This window comes from Pelecanus crispus, chromosome 1 (genome assembly GCF_030463565.1).
Source record: "Pelecanus crispus isolate bPelCri1 chromosome 1, bPelCri1.pri, whole genome shotgun sequence".
NCBI lineage: Eukaryota > Metazoa > Chordata > Aves > Pelecaniformes > Pelecanidae > Pelecanus > Pelecanus crispus.
The window spans coordinates 31,148,398-31,162,449 of NC_134643.1; positions in this window are offsets into that span (position 1 = coordinate 31,148,398).

A 14,052-nucleotide genomic window follows, 5' to 3' on the forward strand; every position below is an offset into this window, starting at 1 on the left:
CATGGCCCTCCAAATGGGGCATGTAAGTTGCAGGAAGAAGTTTAATTATGCTCAGGAAAAAAACGTGCCTCCCTCTAACACTAATGCAGGCACTTGACTGCTCCAGTCTGTTACCTGAAGCATGCATGGGCAAGGTTAGACTGTGAAACATAGCTATACATCACCAAGTTTTTTCAACAGCCATGCTTCTTAACTGAATAATATTCCAGATTCAAGCTTCTGTAACCGCCTGCAGAAAATCTAATTCAGGCTTATGTATTTCAACCAGCTCAGCAAGAGTTTCAGAGGTTTCTTAGGCATTATCAAGCTGGGATCCTACTTTTTAACGGAAAAAAGAAAAGCCTCTCCATCTTTTTAATTAGGTTGCAATTGCTACACAGGTTTCCAAGTAATTTCCTTCTCTTGCAGAAGTAGGTGATGCCCTAATATTACCTCTAATGCTCAAAGAAACTGGGAACTGGCAAACCCACTGGGCTTGTAAGGGGTTTGAATATGTGCGAGGAGCCCGAAGCAAATGAAGTGAGAGGCCAGAACTCTGGATGCTGGAGCTACAAATACTGTTTTTTGCTGGCGCTCCCATGGCTCTGCTTCCCTATGAAGCAAGAATGCAATGTTCAAAGGAAAAAAAATCTTCAAAAGAGGCAGAGGTAGACAGTGGACCCAAACCTGAAAGGAAAACATCATAGAAAAAGAAAAGCTGGCGCAGAGCCTGTTTCCAACAGAAGGGTTACACAAGCAGTCATCCAGGCTGCCCCTTGCCTCACTTGTTTTCCTGACTTGCTTCTGGCCTTGTAGAGCCTGATTTGCAAAACAGCAGTCTGCAAAAGGCTGTGCAGTGCACGTAACTTGCATGTCTGATCGCTGGAAATGCCAGATTTTCAGGGTATTCACACTAATTGAGCATTTAACTGAGCCCTGCTGTTGTACATGAACTTTTGAGTGCAGCTCTGGGCAGATGTCTGTGTATTAGTGACTATGTCTCCATCCTTAGCAAGCTGCTCAATAGGATCAGTATATGACTGATTTTTAAAAAAGACTTGGCGAGTTAAGGTTTAACCTCTGCCCCCCTGTCAGTAGGCAGTGAGAGCAGAGGGGTTATTTTTGGAATAGCCCTAGCACACCCTCTTACTGTGAACGAAGATTTACAGCGAGGTTGTTTAGTTGGCACAAATGTCTAGCAGACTTTACCTTGTCCTCTCACTAATGTGGAAATCTCTTTAACTGCTAACTGAGTATAATACACAGAGTCTTTGTAATATGCAGGCAGCATGCAAAAATTGGCATGGCTTGAGGAATGTCTGCAAGGCATAATACCATACCCTATAGCTCTTACGTGGAGATAGCTTGGTGTTTCTCTACAGAATTGCCTCATACCAGAGACATGTACCCTCATTAGTTTTGAGTTGGAAATGTTTCCAAATTAAACTCAAAGCAGACCCGGGGCAAGTCAGAGAAAACATTTGTCTAAAAAGCCTAGAAATACAGCCATGTTTTCACAGCTCTCCTAGCAGAATAGCACAATTATTGGAAAGCAGCAAAGACTTTCCCTGCACAGATAATGGAAGTTACATACAAGACTCTGTGCGTTTCACTGAAGTCAAAATTGCAGAGAGATAGTAAGAAATAATTCCTCATTCCCAATGGGTAACTATGGGTTTGCATTCAAATTCCTTTGCTCCCACTGAGCAATACATCTATGTGGAAAAGGAAGATACTATTTAGTATCCAGTTAGTAGCAATGGCAGAGTGTGGTCCCGTGCGAATGCAAATGAATGTGCGGTGGAAATAGGAAAATGTTTTCCATACAATATCCTAAAAACAATTGCTGCAAACAGATATATAACAAGCAAAAATCACATGCAGGCACCATCTGATCCTGTAAGGTTCACCTGGGATTCGTGCATGGCAGTACACATTATCTCTCCCTCTTGCCCAAAGCTGGTTACCATATACATATGGTATGTATCGCTTTACCGCCACTATATTTGAGTATTTCAGTGTATTTCATTCAAGGATCTCAAAAAATGCAGTGTCAGGCTTAAAAATGCCTTTCATCATCACAACTAGCACAGCTGGCTCACCACTTAGGTTTCCTGTGGTGGTACATCTCCCCCTGCCCCTGTTCTTCTGTTCTGTTTTTCCCCTTCACTTCGGCCGCTTTACAATCTTAGGAATTCCAGGCCGCAGCTTTTGCGTAGCGAGTTGGTCAGTTAAGCGCCCCTTAATTGTACCAGAAACTCCTACATGGCTGGAGCAGAGAGTGGCTCTGTTCTTATCCAGATTCATATTATGGCTAACGAGGGGAACGAGAACAAACAGCTACCCCAGACAGCCTTGAAACAGGGTGGTATCATCACTGCTGGAATTCCAACAGCAAGCCGACCCGAATTGTGGCTCGGATGGAAATTTACTGGTGATTAAAGTCAATCATCTCACAATCCTATAAATGGCAGTCCTAAGTGAGGCCCTTTGAGCTCTCCCGGACCACTGTGGGCCATACCAGCATCTCCCTCCGATCAAAGCGTGGCTCAGAGTCAGCAAAAAGCAGATATCCGAAAGTCTGCTGCTACCAGAACTCCATTGCCAGAGATTGACAATGGAGCCTAGGCTGCTGGTATTCTTCACTCCTCAAGACTCTACTCTCGCCCGTTGAGAAATGCCAAGGCATTAGACGTGAGTATTTCACTAAACTCGAGGGGAATTTTTAACAGGTATGCTATTTTCATATATGCATTTATAGTTGTAAGTGTGCATGCATGAATCAATTTAAGTGGTTTGTAGATGTATGATTTAATTTTAAAAGGAGTTTTATATTGCTGTATTATTCTTATAGCATTACTCTCCTAAACCGTTGACCAAGTCTGAGACTAAGAGTGGGCCCAGCCGCACCTCGGCTCCTCTCTGAGAAGGAGTCTAGAAAGCAAGGGGGTCCATTCCGAACCTCGTGACTCAACAGGAGGGCCTCTGTATCCCCTACATACAATTTCTCTTTCTCTCTCATATAATCCAATTTCCTTTATATACTTTTCCTATGTACTAGATATACATATAAGCATATATATACATTACCCTTATCCATATAAACCGTTGACCAAGTCTGAGACTAGGACTAGACCTAGCCGCACCTAGGCTCCTCTCTGAAAAGGAGTTTAGAAAGCAAGGGGGTCTAGTCTGAACCCTGTGACTCAACGGGAGGGTCCCCTTTCGCCCCCCCCCTTTTTGCCTTTATTCCATATATACGCAATGCTTTTATGAATCATCTTAACTTGTAGTGATTTAATTCTCTTTTATGTGCTTCTGTGTAGTAATAGAGTGAACCTTGCCATCTTCAAATCTGTAACTAAGTCACTGTTTGATCAATTTTGTCTAATCACTTTATTAATCATTGATGATTGAGTGCTATTAAAAATACTATAATCAAATTCTGCAATTCGCTATAAGTAAATTCTAACTTTTACTAAATCAAACTGTGTAAAGTCATTCATTCATAGTGAATTGACGTAATCAGCAGGATTCACAAACCTGCATTTGTGACATTCCCCCAGGCATGACTGCTGGAAATTATGAGGAGACTAGTGCTAGCCCCCCGGGTTGATTAACAGGCTTAACAACAAGTACCTAAGTGACTTCCAGGTAATTCTGGAGAACAACTTTCCTTACAAGGGCATAGGTCTGCACTAGAATTTTTACCAATTTTAAGACTTCAGCATGTAATGATTAGACCTTCACATTGCAATTACACTATCCTTCGAGTCCCTGCTCCAGGTGAATCCAACAACTTCTGTAAACATAAAACTGTAGAATTGGTCTATCTTAGAAAACATGAAGAATCAACTGATTTCTTTTAAGAAAACATTTTGGATAGGGTCAGAGAGACAAGAATTTATTCCCTGGAAATTAATTACAAAGTATAAAAATGCTTGACACTAGAAGGATCTTGCCTGATCGCACAAACTCTAAATGCCTCCCCCCAGTAACCTTGCACTTGTGATGAACATGCTCTCTCTGCACTTGTTGCCTGAAGAAACCACTGGGATAGGGGGTAGTTCAGATTCCACGTCTTACCTTTCAGATGTTGGCCAATCATAGAATCATAGAATGCTTTGGGTTGGAAGGGACCTTCAGAGGTCATCTAGCCCAACCCCCCTGCAGTGAGCAGGGACAGCTTTAACCAGATCAGGTTGCTCAGAGCCCCGTCCAACCTGACCTTGGATGTTGCCAGGGATGGGGCCTCCACCACCTCTCTGGGCAACCTGTTCCAATGCTTCACCACCCTCACTGTAAAAAATTTCTTCCTTATATCCAGTCTAAATCTATTCTTCTTTAATTTAAATCCATTATTCCTTGTCCTGTCACAACAGGCCTTGCTAAAAAGATTGATCCTAATCACTGAAAACCAGTGAATGTGCACAGTGATTAAGGTTCTGAAATTAATCTCCTGGAGGCCAGGAGATGCCTCCAGACCAACTGTCACATGGTACAAACTTTCAGCTCCTGAATGCAATTGAACTCCCTTTGAGCAAACGAGCAAAAGATTCAATCAATAATGCACAGAAAATAATGAATAAAAGAAAGATCACCAGGTGTATCACTGTATCAAAATCACTTGAGCTCTTCTTTAATATTACTGGCCTGAACTGCTTGAGGAATGATTTGAGTTCAGTGACCCAGATTGGTATCTCTATGAATGTTTACATCATTGAAAAAAAAAAAAAGGCTGTGCAGCAGGAATGATAAGATGAAGCACTGCACAGCTGGGTACAGGGGCTTTCAGCCCCACAGCCCTTTCTGTCCTTTCAGGTCAGCCATCTACTTATTGTAGTCTATACATAACTTCTACGTGACAGAACGTATCTTTTCACAAAGCCTGCAAGCTCCCACTAACCAGAAAGTGGGACACACTTAGTCCCTTCCTTTTTTCTGGAAGTCCTAAATCTGTGGTCTCCAACCAGGCGCTCCAGGGGCTGCTTCCAAAGTGACCAAGAAAACCAAATTTCTATCCTGCATGTGTGACTCTGCATGTGCCAGAAGCTCCTGAGGGGTCTGTGCCTCCTGAAATATGGGATTGAATATTCCTGCACTGTGCGAGTCCTGTGCAGTCCCAGGAAGTTGCCACACTTCAGTCTTTCTACTTCAGTGATGGCGGTTTTCCCTATCTCAAGTAGAACTTCCCTCCTCGCCCCCCAAAGGACACAAACTCATTTTTATTTTCTCTAAAGATTAGTGAAAGTGAATTTGTGAACTTAAATTATTCAACATTTTGGGAAAGCAGGGAGCTATTTGTAGTTTGTCCACTAACTCCAGCATATTAAGTGGCTAATTTCAGAAGCCTTGCATGCTAAGCCACGTTTGCTGTCAAAACATCACATCTGATTTTTTCGTAGGAAGTTTGTAGCACGCTGTGTGGAAGCAGCAGTTGTTTCTACATTTCTTCCAATGTATTAAATGACAGTAATGGATGCAGAGCCTAAAGCGGTCAACTTTTTAAAGGTAAGGTAGTTTGCAATCTGTCACCAGTGACAAAACCAATTTCAAATAGGAACAGAAACACTGTGTAGAAAAGGACAGGAGAGACCTCTGCAGTTTGTTAATCGAATAATGGCAAACTTGTGGCAGCTGTTACGGCACGTGTGCTTTTTACTTTTGTAGCAATTACTTGCAAGACTTGAGGAAGTTAAACAGTATTGACAGGAGAGAACTGCCTCGAGCCCCAGATTGTGGCTTATTATTATCACAGTGTAGAAGTGAAGTGCTATAACTAAGCTAGTGCTAAAGCAAGTCAGCTCTGGTCACTGCTTGGTTCTCCATGCTGATGTACTCTTCCTCTGCTCAGCACCCGGCTCTACGCATGTGTAGGAACTGCTGGTGCCTTTAGGAGTAGCTTAGACACTGCGGACCAGCTCTTACGTACCTGCCCTTGCCATGAAATACAGAGCCTGGAGTTGGTGCTTGTGTTCCCTCTCTAGTTCACAGGGACAAGCATCCTAAAATGAAGCCCAGACCGGTCAGCATAGGAAGCAGGGAGCCAGCAGAAAAGGATGAGGAAGTTTGCATCCAAAAGCCCTTTGCTCTCTAGCAGGTAATTGCCTGAATGAAGGCTGCAGAAATTTCTTCTAAGATATGCAGCCCACAGTCTCCCCTGGAGGTTGTTTTCATCTAGTTTTAAATTACTGAAAGGTGTTCACTGCTTGCTTTCATGCTGTGGGCGGAATTGCCATCTAAGAGCCTGGTTAGTGCAGCTGTGCGGGAGTGGGGATCTGCTCCTGTCTCTTCCTCCGCCGAAAACGGTTTCAAGTATCATCTCCTGCACAGGCAGACTCATCTTAAACGTTTTTCAGTTTCATGGATGTTTTGCCACAGGAAAGAAAGGCCAGTGCAAGAACATGGCTCCAAAACAAGCACAGGTCTACAGCCCCGTGCCGAGGGACGTCAGTCCGGAGGGGCAATCCCTGCTTCGGAGAACAGTGTCAAATCCACAGACAAGCAGTCACTGGGGGAAAAAAACAGTCACAGCAGCTGGGACCATTCTGCTTAACTCATTTTTAAAGCACCCAAGTCCTTACTTGGATTTAACCAGGAAATTCAGAAATTTCACTGAAAATTAATCTGTGCACATGTATGAGCTTACATATCAACAGGCTATGGGCAAAGGAAATTCAGTAAGTGGTGCTCTAGTTGTGTTTTTAGCTGGCATATTAGCTATTGCCCTCAAGAGGAGGAGGGATTAAGGAAATCAGGGCCTGACAGTGAACCATCTGCCTGCAACCCTCTAAGTGCCCTGCTGAGGCAGGGATAAAATTCTGTGCTCTGCCACAAAGTGGAGAAGGGTGAATATAAATAATATACTCTTGGAAGGAGGAGTCAGGAGGGTTTCTCACTCTTCTGGCTCTCCTTAGATGATGGGGAAGCCATAACCTTCCACCACCACTGGAAAAGGAGAATTTCGCCCAGGGCACGTTGCCATGAGATTAAAGGGCAGTTGGCTGCAGGACAGCTGGTGGATGGGAGGGAGAAGTGGTGTCGCCCAGGTGCTGGAGAAGGGAGGGGACAAAATGAAGAGGTGTTTTTCCCTTCCTTGCTGTCTCTGCAAGCACTTAGGTGGCTCTTTGTCACAAAAAACCCAAGTGCTGCTCACTAGAAAAATATATTATAGTGTGACTTATTGCAGTTACTGGTTGCAGTAGCCAGCAATGGGAGTGAATTCATTTGGTGACTGAATCTGTAAGCTGCCTACTCCTGGCAACTCCCATGGAAATCAGGGAGAACCAAGAACCCTCGAAACCTTACAGGCGGTTTGAGACATCAGGATTCATAGGAGAGTGGGAGGGGAAGGAAAATCTCTAGGAAGGATTCATTAGGGCAGTGTAGTTCTACCTCTGCTGTTCTGTCTGTTCCTCGGCATTCAAGTGTAAACAAGTACACCTACTTTGTAAATATGCCTTCTAATACTTTCTGTGTGCTAAGTATTCTCAATGTCTCCTATTCCTGAAAAATGAAGTTTAATTTCAGAAAATAAATTTAAAAAATAATTTGTTTCAGATTTTTGCAAGATTTCTGATTATTCTGGTGGAAAAAACCCCACATTTACTGGCATGCCTTTGACATTTTTAGAAATCCTACATCTCAAGATGTACCAACATTACATGGTTTCTCCCTTTTTTCTAATTTCAGCTTACAGACTGTAAGCCTCCTATTTTCCATGTAATGTGAGACAAAAAGAATGTAAATTAAAAATCATTAATAAAACAAATTAATAGAATGGAAGGAGCTAAAGGGTATTTTAGGTCAATGACTGAAAATGAGATTTATTGGACCACTTTTTAAACAGATGGCTGCCTTATCACCATGTGTCTAAGCTAAGACCATTTCAGTTGCTATCTAGATTCAGAGAAGCAAGGAGTTAAACATGTTACAAAATAGAAGAGCAAGGAGTGACCACTCTAAACATCTGGAGGAAAAGATCAAATCTTTCTGACAGATATAGCTTTCTCACTGGCAGACATAAAAACTCTGTAAATAAAAATACTAATTGGTTCTTTGAAATCAGACAAAAATCTAGATTCCCTTTACTATTTTGTACCCACCAGAACACTAATTCACAGCCTGCACAACAGATGACAGCAATCATCTGTTTATATCAGGCTCAAATATTGTTATGTCCAATAGATTAGTACATTATCATTATTGATTTATAAAAGCTATTTTGCAAGGTCCCATAACTACTGATTTTTATATGGATCATCCCATGTACATGCAGAAAATGTGTTCTTGCCTTTCACTTCATGACCAGAGCCCAACAACAATATTTAACAGGACTTACTACCTTCCCCTGCCTCAGCAAAGCCCTAATTCTGCATGGGAGACATCCTGCACGTGTACTAAGCTCTATTAAACCCTTAACTACTTGAAATAATCTTTAGTCTAGCTTCCAGATGATATACTGATACCTCAGTTATGTGGCTTTATCTGCAACTGCTGCTTCCACAGTTTGATGCTTTGGCTTTCTCAGCTCTATTTTTGGCCAATGTTGCCCTGATATTTTGCGCTTAATATTTTTATTCCAATAGAAAATGTTTGGTAGTAGTCTTGTCATCTTTCTTTTTTCCTTCCAGCCATTGCTGTTGCTCTGGAAGTCAGTGTAAATTCCCACTTGATGTTCTGAGAGAGTCTCCTGACCCTCCTGTGATTTCTGCACAGCTTATTATCCAATTTTCTCTTTCATTTTAAGGTAGTACTTGGGGCATCTTTTTTACAGATTCCCTTCTCTTAGTCCCAAAGCCCTTTATTTCTTTTCAGGTCAGCTTTCAGCTGCTGCTAGAGTCTTATTGGACTTTGTCATCCCATGGGAGAAGAACCAGAGTCTGAGCTTATGCTGTGGACGACTCCTGTGAGCCTGCGAGATAGACCTGACCGAGGAGCGGGAGGCGGCTGGGTGTAACGAGAGGGATGGTGGCAGAGGCAGAGATGAGGAATAGAGCAGTGGGAACAAGAGAGGCCAGGGTCTTTGACTGTACTATTTTTAATCAGCACAAAGCCCAAAAGAAATTTAGTGAATAAACACTGTCAAACACGTTAAGGGATTCTTTTTTTTCAGATGGAAACCAAACTAAATAGCAGAAAATCCTTGCTTGGCAGGATGCTGACATTCATTTTAGATATTGATCGGAATCCTCTCTAACTGATTTCAAATCAGTTATTAGGGGATATTAGACAATTTTCCCAGTGGCATCAGAGTCTAGCAGGAAGCAGCAGGAACTCCATCTCCTTGATCTTTAAAGGTCACTGGGGACAGTCCAGCATCAATGGGGAAATGGTCCATGCTGTTCCATTGCAGCACGGACCCCAGCATTCTGCTGAGAGCTGGAGGTGCTGCTTTCACCTGCCTCCCTACTACACTTAGAGGGTGAGAGGTCACTGAGAGCACTCTGGGACTGCTGCAGCTGTAAGCAGTCATCTGGTGAAAATCTCCAAAAGATTTTTTCCAGCCCCAATGCAACAGGGGTCATACAGAGAGTATCAGGGGTTCTTTTATTAAAGGTTCTTTAACGGAGCCCCATTGTTTTGTGTCCAAAATAAGAGAAAGAAATTAAGGATCTGGCATTAAGATTTTTTTGTCACACTTTATGTCTACAGAGACAGTATGAGCATTACTCAGTGATCAGTCCTTTCACACATTGCTTACCTGAAATGTAGCCTGTTTGGCTGAGTGGCTCAATGCAAGTTAGAAAACTCAGGCCTCTGGTTAAGATGAGAATAAGAATAAAGGTATCATTGCAGTAACTTTGAGAAGAGAATCTCATCCAAGTATCTGCTATAATAGAGAAAAAAAGTCCCGTCTTAGAAACTTTCCTATGCTGAAGCAAAGGCAAGGTACATAAAATAACACAAGCTTAAGAGAATCCTGAGAAATCTTATCTACCTCAAATGCATATACTTTATGAGGAAAATATTATATCTGCACTTGAAAAGTTCTTAGAGAGCTAAGATTTTAGATGGAGACTGTTTACAAAGCAAAGGAACAATTAAATGAATTAAAGGATGCACAATATTTTGCAATTTTTTTTTTATTCTCAGCAAACTCATGGGTTTATAGCTTTTAAGGCTAGATAATTTTCAAAATGTTTAACTTCTGTTTCCTTATGGGTATGTACCCCCCAAAATTAAGTTTTTTCTTCTTGAATGAGTAACTATTTTGACTGTGATCTAGTCATTTTTTAAACTACATATTTTAAATGTGAAAACCTGACTACTGCAGATAAGCTGCATGCATACATTAGAATCCTATCTTATATGTGCCTTTTTTTTCCTGGTAGTTATTATCATATAATCACAATCTTTCTGTTTAGGAAACTGAGACACAGGGAAGTTACAATATTTGTCAAAGGATGTATGGTAAGTCACTGTCTGTAAAAATACAGGAGGCCAGCATCGTCACACATTCATGATCCTTCTTCACAAATGCTAAGCTCCATCCTTGCTTATTTACTCTTTATTTCATCTAGATTCAAACAAAAATATCAGGCAGTTTATTAAAATAGGTCAAATATTTGTGAAGATTCACAGCAATATTCCTGTAAATGGTGTGAAGATAGATATGCATCAGAAAGTAACAAACCGACCACAACACAATTGGAAGTTTAAAGCTAAAACCACCTAAAGGTTAAAGCAGTGCTCAGCTCTGCAAAGCTGTGGCAAGCAGTTTACAAAGACAGACTCTCTAATGAGCAATCAGCAATTCCTGCATTATTTATTTCTATATTGTTCTGACATTTCCCGAGAGCATAGAAATAAAAAATAAGTCTCCTAGCACTCAGTGAAGCTGTGGCTAGAGGTGACGCCAGAAGTCTGCCTGTAATTATTCTGAGGGATTTCACTACATCCTCCCGTGATGTGATGTGACGTGATACAAAAATGCATCACATCACCCCCTCAGAGTTTGAAATTTTGAAGCATTTATTTATACTAAAAAGAATCACATTTGCAGCTTACCAGTGTTCAGATGCTTAGCAGTAATACTGGCGAGCTGGCACTGGCTCTTCCCAGGCTCTTCATGGTGCTAAAGGGAAGAGCAGGGGTTTCTGGAATGCCTCTTATCTGAGTAATGATACCAGCCGGTATACCCGCAAGAGAAATGCCACAGGAGTGGTGAGAGTCTGACTGCGCATGGACACGCTGGAGCAGCAAGTGCAGATAGAGAGCAACGTGTTTCTCCTTCCTGTGATGCGATAAGGCTCCTTGTACCCTCTTTGTAATATAGTCAGATGTACAGCTTGTAAAAACAACCACCAGCCTGTAGATCTTAAAATAATAATTAGCAATGACTAATATCTGGCTGAGGTTTCACACCTAGCAGCAGCCCCTCTAGTTTGAATTCACACCTAAGTCCTTGTGGTGTTCTGTTTCCTGGTTTATGCCTGTACTGAAAGGTACGAGCTGCCAGAGGGACACATTTCGTTGAGGTCTTTTCAGTCCTAGTTTCGTGCGGAGCTACAAACTCTTTCCTTTGCAAAGGCACCCCGAGGGGATACGTGCCATTTCAAGTGCTATCTAATGCTTTCTTCTGTGATGAGTTGGTACGAAGACTGTTACAATTTATGTCAAGAGCCAGGTTAAATTAATCACCATGAACCATAGCTGTTTTCTTTGGGATGTCATTACTTTGCATGGTAATAGTATCTGCTGGTCTCAACCCAGTTAAGCTATGCATGCTAAATGCTTAAAATAAAATTTTAAAAAAGAAAAAAAGATAGTTATTGACCCCAAATGCTTATAAACAAAAAAATTTTGAGATATGAATGAAAAATCTGGAATGTAGTTAGAAAGGTAGGAGTGGGATAGTCAAGCTTTAGCCATATTCCCTAATGTGGTCTATGGACTTCTATTACCATCTTTTTCACCCATATTCGGTCTCAGGAGGGTCTTCCAAGACAAAAATACAGACACAATAATAGTTCATGGGCAGGAAGACCAAAGACATCACAACCCCTCTGCAGAACTTGTCCAGCTTTTTGACTACTCCTGTTTAACATGCATCTACTCAACAGCAGATTATAATTGAGATTCCTTGAATCAGGGAAGCACATCGTTTGCTACATTTTAGTGGTTTCTATACTTAGGTCTGTAATTATAATTTAACCTGTGAACATATGCCAAAAGGTAACCAATTGTTCTCCTGTCCCCAAAGCTGTTGTGAGAACAGGGCAGCAGAGTTTTAGGTATTTCCAATGTAGCTACCAAGGCTAGTTCTCCATTCCAGAAGGCAAATCATCTGATCCATGTAGGTATCTACCTTCAGATTAAATGAATTCCATAATAGTAGGGTAGAGTTCAGCTCTAAATTAGTGTAACTAGATTTAGGAGTCCAGATGTAAGTGAACAGATGTGACCTAGGTGCCTAAGTTTCTATTATAGTTATTGCAGCCTAAAAGAGATATTTAACTACCAGCGAAAGGTGCTGGATTTAGCTGCTTTGCCTTAGATATGCCTTAATGCCATCAGAGATGCTCCATGGTATCGGAAATGCTCATACGCTGTTGACAGAACTGACACAAGACGTCTGAGAGATCAGCATCCTTCAGGAGCAGCAGCAGCTGGAGACCACAATCTTTTCAAGCATCTCAGATGACACTAGATGTCTATGGGCAAGGAACTGAATAAAGTTTTAGGTGTTTACTTTAGGGTGAGTCGAATGCTTCTAGGATCCATCGACTACATTTATTGATTATAATGGAAGCTTAGACATCAGGCTCATATGTAATCTACACACAGGCAGCTTCTCAGTCTCAGGATGGTAAACCAGATGGAGAGAACTGTGTTACAAGGAACATTTGTGGAAGAAAAATGCTTTTATTTCTATCTGAATTTATGCAAAGACAACTGATGTATTTTTAGTTGTAAATATCCTAAATTCCCCCACTCTTCCTACAGAGAGTGAATTTATCAGGGATGTAAAATACCAAATGTGAGTTCAACTAGGGGGTACATGGTAATTTCTAGAAGAGTTACCTTATCTGTATTTTCATGAGCTTCCCATGTCTGGGAAAAGCTGAAATCAAATTCAAGAAGCAACTAAAATTTTCATTGGTGGAAGAAGTCAAATTAAGTGTCACTTAGTAGCAGAAAACTTCCAATACAAAAAAAAAACCCCAAACATCAGGGAAAACAGCACATTCAGTGCTCACAGAGAAAAGGAATTAATTTTACATGAACTAGGTTCTTCATGCAACCACTGTTGCCTGTAGTATTTCTACAGCAGCTGATTCTAATGACTATTACATGGAAGCAGTAATTCATTCCAGGGTTACAAATGACCTGTTCCATGTGACAGTTGTTATCTAACCAAGTTTGATGTACCTGGCAGAGATAGATGAGGGCATAATTTGACCGTAGACACTTCAGTTGTTCTATTGTAACTAAGGCCCAGAAAGCATTATGATTTCACAAAAACTCCTGGGAAAAACAAAGTATTTTTCATGTTGTCTCTGTGAAATACAGCTTTTTCTCCAGGGACCTTTGATTCTCTTTTGCCTTTGTATATGTATAAGTAAAATGCAAATAATGCAAGATCATTTAATATAGCACCAAGTCTTAAGCAAAGCTGTGAAATTGCCGCTGTTCAATGGCAGTTGATGGTAGATGTTGCCAAGAACTATGTCCAGTGTCCACTCTGGACTTGAATTTGGGCATGGAGACTGGTAACCTTGGAAGAAAGTGACTGTACTTCTGTTCACAGTTCAGTTTCTTGTGTCAGACTTAGCTCAACCACTCCGTAAAATGAGAGAGATACTGTACCAAACATCCCACTCGCTAGCAGAGAGCTAACCGGAATTCAGAAGCAGCGATGGCACTGAGAGATGACAGTAGCAGAGAGACTTTTCAGAGACTTACTTCGGTGTTTCACACATCAGTTACCATTTCGCCAGCTGAGAGCAGCCACTGACAGCTCTCCCGCAGCATGCCAGACAAATGTAATACAGAAACTGAAAACAGTAAGTGTCTTAAATGAAAGTCAACAACCATTAACTTGTTAAGTCAGATTAAGTCTGCACAGAA